Source organism: Hemitrygon akajei, chromosome 4 (genome assembly GCF_048418815.1).
Source record: "Hemitrygon akajei chromosome 4, sHemAka1.3, whole genome shotgun sequence".
Lineage (NCBI taxonomy): Eukaryota > Metazoa > Chordata > Chondrichthyes > Myliobatiformes > Dasyatidae > Hemitrygon > Hemitrygon akajei.
In genome coordinates this window covers 86,752,124-86,758,119 of record NC_133127.1, presented here as the reverse complement: position 1 = coordinate 86,758,119, position 5,996 = coordinate 86,752,124, and the positions used below count along the sequence as shown (strand labels likewise).

General features: G+C 41.8%; 1 non-coding gene across 1 annotated transcript; it reads right to left on the bottom strand.

The window, feature by feature from the left end:
- Positions 1-832: 832 nt before the first annotated feature.
- On the bottom strand, positions 833-939 carry LOC140727151 (U6 spliceosomal RNA). The gene has a single exon (XR_012098793.1). It is a non-coding gene; the product is annotated as a U6 spliceosomal RNA (small nuclear RNA).
- Between the last annotated feature and the right edge of the window lie 5,057 nt (positions 940-5,996).

Below are 5,996 nucleotides of genomic sequence, written 5' to 3'. Positions count from 1 at the left end.
CCTAATGATATTATGCCTCTCCAAATGTTCATAAATCCTGCCTCTCAGGATTTCTTCATCAGCTTATCAACCACTGAAGTAATACTCACTGGCCTATAATTTCCTGGGCAATCTTTACTCCCTTTCTTGAATTAGGGAACAACATCTACAACCCTCCAATCCTCTGGAGCCTTTCCCATCCTCATTGATGATGCAAAGATCATTGCCAGAGGCTCAGCAATCTCCTCCCTCGCCTCCCACAGTAGCCTGGGGTATATCCTGTCTGGTCCCGGTGACTTATACAACTTGATGCTTTCCAAAAACTCCCGCACATCCTCTTCCTTAATATCTTCATGCTTGAGGTTTTCAGTCTGCTGCCAGTCATCCCTACAATCGCCAAGTTCTTTTTCCGTAGTGAATACTGAAGCAAAGTATTCATTAAGTACATCTTCTATCTCTTCCGGTTCCATACACACTTTTCCACTGTCACACTTGATTGGTCCTATTCTCTCATATCTTATCCTCTTGCTCTTCACATACTTGTAGAATCCCTTGGGGTTTTCCTTAATCCTGTCCGCCAAGGCCTTCTCATGGCCCCTTCTGGCTCTCCTAATTTCATTCTTAAGCTCCTTCCTGTTATCCTTACAATCTTCTAGATCTCTATCATTACCTAGTTTTTTTAACCTTTTGTAAGCACTTCTTTTATTCTTGATCAGATTTACAAAAGCCTTTGTACACCATGGTTCCTGTACCCTATCACCCTTTACCTGTCTCATTGGAACATACCTATGCAGAACCCCACACAAGTATCCCCTGAACATTTGCCACATTTCTTTTTTTTCATTAAAAAAAAAAAAATATGGAACGCTTCACGAATTTGCGTGTCATCCTTGCGCAGGGGCCATGCTAATCTTCTCTGTATCGTTCCAATTTTAGTATATGTGCTGCCGAAGCGAGCACCATTTGCCACATTTCTTCTGTACTTTTACCTGAGAACATCTGTTTTCAATTTATGCTCCAAGTTTCTGCCTGATAGCCTTGTATTTCCCCTTACTCCAATTAAACGTTTCCCTAACTTGTCTGTTCCTATCCCTCTCCAATGCTATGGTAAAGGAGATAGAATTGTGATCACTATCTCCAAAATGCTCTCCAACTGAAAGATCTGACACCTGACCAGGTTCATTTCCCAATACCAGATCAAGTACAGCCTCTCCTCTTGTAGGCCTATCTACATACTGTGTCAAGAAACCTTCCTGAACACACCTACCAAACTCCACCCCTTCTAAACCCCTCACTCTAGGGAGATGCCAATCAATATTGACAAATATATAAATGATTTTGAATTTGAATCTGAAAGCCAGCCATTCTTGAATTCACCAAAAACAGTGGAATTGTAGTTTCTAAGTTGTGTCACTTCCATTGCTGAATGAGACCTAAGAATTGTAGTGAAATGTTGGCAAAGTTCACCTTCTGGCTGAGCATATGTGATGTATTCCCATCTCAAATCCAGGCATCTATAAATCGGCATCTGAAGGACATGTCTCATTGGAGGCCAGAGATCTTGCAACAGAGTCTGCTGTATTGACAGCATCCCTCATAGTCACAGAGTTATAGAAAAGTACAGCACAGAAACAGGCCATTCAGCCCATCTAGTCGACGCTGAACCATTTAACCTGCCTACTGCCATTGACCTGCACTGGGACCATAGCCCTCCATATCCCTGCCATCCACGTTCCTATCCAAACTTCTCTTAAAAATTGAAGTTGAACACGCATGCACCACTTGTACAGGTTCCACATGCTCATTCCACACTCTCACGACTCTTTGAGTGAAGTTTACTCTCATGTTCCCCTTAAACTTTCCACCTTTTACCCTCTATAACCATATAACAATTACAGAGGGAAACAGGCCATCTCTGTCCTTCTAGTCCGTGCCGAATGCTTACTCTCACCTAGTCCTACCGACCTGCACTCAGCCCATAACCCTCCATTCCTTTCCTGTCCATATACCTATCCAATTTTACTTTAAATGACAATATTGAACCTGTCTCCAGATCTGGCCTCACCAACGTATTACATGACTTCAGCATAACATCCCATCTCCTGTACTCAATGAAGGCCAATGCGCCAAAAGTTTTGATTATGACCCGATCAACCTGGGACATCACTTTCAATGAATTATGGACCTGTATTCTCAGGTCCCATTGTTCTCCACAGTGCCCTGCTGTTCACAATGTAAGATCTGCCCTGGTTGGTCCCACTGAAGTGCAACACCTCACACTTGTCTGCATTCAACTTCATCTGCCATTTTTCCAGCTGGTCCAGGTCCTGCTGCAAGTTCTGATAGTCTTCCTTGCTGTCCACTACTCCCAGTCTTGGTGTCATCCACAAATTGGCTCATCCACTTAATCACATTATCATCCAAATCATTGATATAGATGACAAACAACAACGGACCCAGCACCAATCCCTGTGGCACTCCACCAGTCACAGTGGCAACCATCTACTAGAGGCGGATATCATAGGGTCTTTTAAGAGACTTTTGGATAGGTACATGGAGCTTAGAAAAATAGAGGGCCAGAGCTAAGCCTGGTAATTTCTAAGATAAGGACATGTTTGGCACAGCTTTGTGGGCTGAATGGCCTGTATTGTGCTGTAGGTTTTCTATGTTTCTACTACCACTCTCTAACTTCTCCTACAAAGTCAATGTTTAATCCAATTTGCTACCTCATTCTGAATGGCGAGCAACTGAACCTCCCATGTGGGATCTTGTCAAACACCTTGCTAAAGTCCATATAGACAACATCCACTGCCTTTTGAAATGTTTTGAAATTATTCCAAGGCAATTGATATACAGTGGCTTAGAGATTGTGGTCACTTGCATTCACTGCTAACCTAAGAGTAGGGAATAGCGAAACGGCTCCTCAGCACTGTGGTAGAGAAAAGGAGGATGATCACTCAATAGAGAGATAAATGGGGTCCCTACAGTTTTAATACCATAAGTCCATAAGATATAGAAGACAAAGTGGGTCATTTGGCCTACTGAGTCTGCTCCACCATTCCTTCATGGCTGACAGAATTTTCCTCAGCCCCAATCTCCTGGCTTCTCCCTGTAGCTCTTCATGTCTTGACCAATCAGGAATCTGTCAACCTCTGCCTTAACTATACATAAAGACTTGACCTCCATAGCTGCCTTTGGCAAAGAATTCCACAGATCCACCACCTGCTGGCAAAAGAAATACCTCCTCACCTCTGTTGTAAAATGATGTCCCTCTGTTCTGAGGCTGTGTCCTCCAGTCTTAGACTCTCCCACCATAGGAAACATCTTTTCCACATCCACTCTATCAAGGTCTTTCACCATTTGATAAGTTACAATGAGGTCACCCCTCATTTTTCTGAATTCTAGTGTTTACTGGCGCAGAGCCATCAAACACACTTCATATGACAAGCCATTTAATCCTGGAATCATTTTCATGAATCTCCTTTGGAACCCTTGCCAATTTCAGCACATCTTTTCTAAGATTAGGGGCCTAAAAATGCTCACAATACTCCAACTGAGGCCTCCCCAGTGCTTTATAAGGTTTCAACATCATATCCTTACTTTTATACTCTAGTCCTCTTGAAATGAATGCTAACATTGCATTTGCCTTCCTCACTACAGACTCAACCTGTAAATTAACCTTTAGGGGAACCTGCATAAGGACTCCCAAATCCTTTTGTGCCTCAGCTTTTTGTATTTTCTCTCCATTTAGAAAATCATTAACCCTTTCATTTCTTCTACAAAAGTGCATGACCATACACTTCTTGACACTGTTTGTCATCTGACATTTCTTTACCCTTTCTCCTAATCTGTCTAAGTCCTTTTGTAGCTTCTCTACTTCCTCAAAGCTACCTGCTCCTCCATCTATCTTCATAAAAGGACTGGTCCCAACACAGGCCCCTGTGGAACACCACTAGTAACCAGCAGCCATTCAGAAAAGACTCTCTTTATTCGCAGTCTTTGCCTTCTGCCAATCAGCCACTGCTTTATCCATATTAGAATTTCTGCTGTAAAACAATGGGCTGGTAGCTTGTTAAACAGCCTCATGTGTGGCACCTTGTCAAAGGCCTTCTGAAAATCCAAGTACACAACATCAACCAATTCTCCTTTGTCTGTACTGCTTGTTACTTCTTCAAAGAATTGGAACAGATTTGTCAGGCAAAATTTTCCCTTGAGGAAACCTTGCTGACTATGGTCTATTTTATCATCCGCCTTCAAGTACCCTGAGACTTCATCCTTAGTAATCAAATCCAACATCTTCCCAACCTCTGAGGTCAGACTACCTGGCCTATAATTTCCTTTCTTCTGCCTCTCTCCCTCCTCGAACGGTGGAGTGACATTTGCAATGTTCCAGTCTTCAGGAACTATTCCAGAATCTAGTGATTCTTGAAAGATCATTACTAATGCCTCCATGATTTCTTCAGTCACCCTTTTCAGAACTCTGGGGTGTATACCACACCATCTGGTCTACGTAACTTATCTACCTTCAGACCTTTCAGTTTCCCAAGAACCTTCTCTCTAGTGATAGTAACTTCACACACTTCATGACCGCTGAGACTTGATGCTAATGCTTTCCACAGTGAAGACTGATGCAAAATACTGCTGTCATGCAGATCCTGAGAAAACTAGTACAAACCACAATCTACAAGCTGAAGAGAACTATAGTAAATTTATGTTGACTATCACTCTATCAATAATCCCCTAAACTCCAGAACTGAAGCTTGCCATTTTACATGCAACGTAAAGATTGGGGTGCACGTGGTTCACATAGCACACAAGTGCTGAAGTTGACAGCTTACATAATGCATAGGCACTGCATCGTAACAATATAAAAGACTTACCTTAGCATTTGGGGTTGAAATAATGTTGGGGGGGGGGTGCGGAGATGAGGAATAATATAAAACTAATGGAAACTTTGGATTGAGGAGCATTTGCGTTTAGACAATTGATTCCCCTGGTGACATCAGTTATTAATAAAGAGAATGTTTGTTCTGATGGTAATCCTTGGACTTTGTGTGAACTCTTTCTGTCTACATTTGGTGCTGCGAGCATGGTTCACTGCACCCTTGTACCAATGGAGCATCACCACTCTGAGAATTCATTGAAATACAAACAGGGGACCATCAAGAACCTGACAGATTGATAGAGAGGAGTCTGGACAGCCCAAGGAACAAATGGAGGTATACAGTGAGCCATGTGTGAACGTAATGGTAAGTTTCTGTGTGATTCAGATCCAGGAGAACTGGTATGCCGGAACCAGGAACAACAAACCAGTGAGACTGCATTGATTGGACCTACCTGTAGGGTAGGAACGTGAGTGGAGTGGGTGGGACAGATGACACAGATAAAAATGGCAAATGGGAGTCCAAATGTCCAGGGGACAAATATTGTCTTGAATGAATATTAGAACCAAGTGAAAGATTCCATTATTTTATAAATCTTGTTCTTATCTTTCATGAGGTGATGACCTTTTAAGAAGCTGTGTGGATGTGTATGTGCATTGGCCTCCATTTCATATCCTCTTTTCTTTAAATTTTGCATTGAAGTTTTTCACTGTGTCTATCCTAGGTTTTGTAAGTCTAAACACAGATTTGTTTTACCTCTGCATCTTTCATTTTCTTTCCTTTGGAATTGATTTGGGATAGAAGAAAGACCAAGATTCCACAATGGCCATTTGGCATCCAAGTAAAGGGACAAGAAATGTGTCTTTATTCTAGATTTGAGTTTACCATTTTTTGGACAGAAGTTAGCATTTAGATAACTTAGATGGGAATTTTGAAGATTGGTACTTAGGGAGGTAGGCTGGAACACTTTTTTGTGAGTAATCTTAAATGTTGCATTTCCTAATAAGAATGATTTTCCAGAAAGTTAACCAAACTTCAAGACTTCCAGCATACTCATTAGGATTTGAATGCTCATTTGAAAGACAGGCCTTGGTGTAATCACAGAGTGTCTCATAAAATGCAAGTAAGAATTAA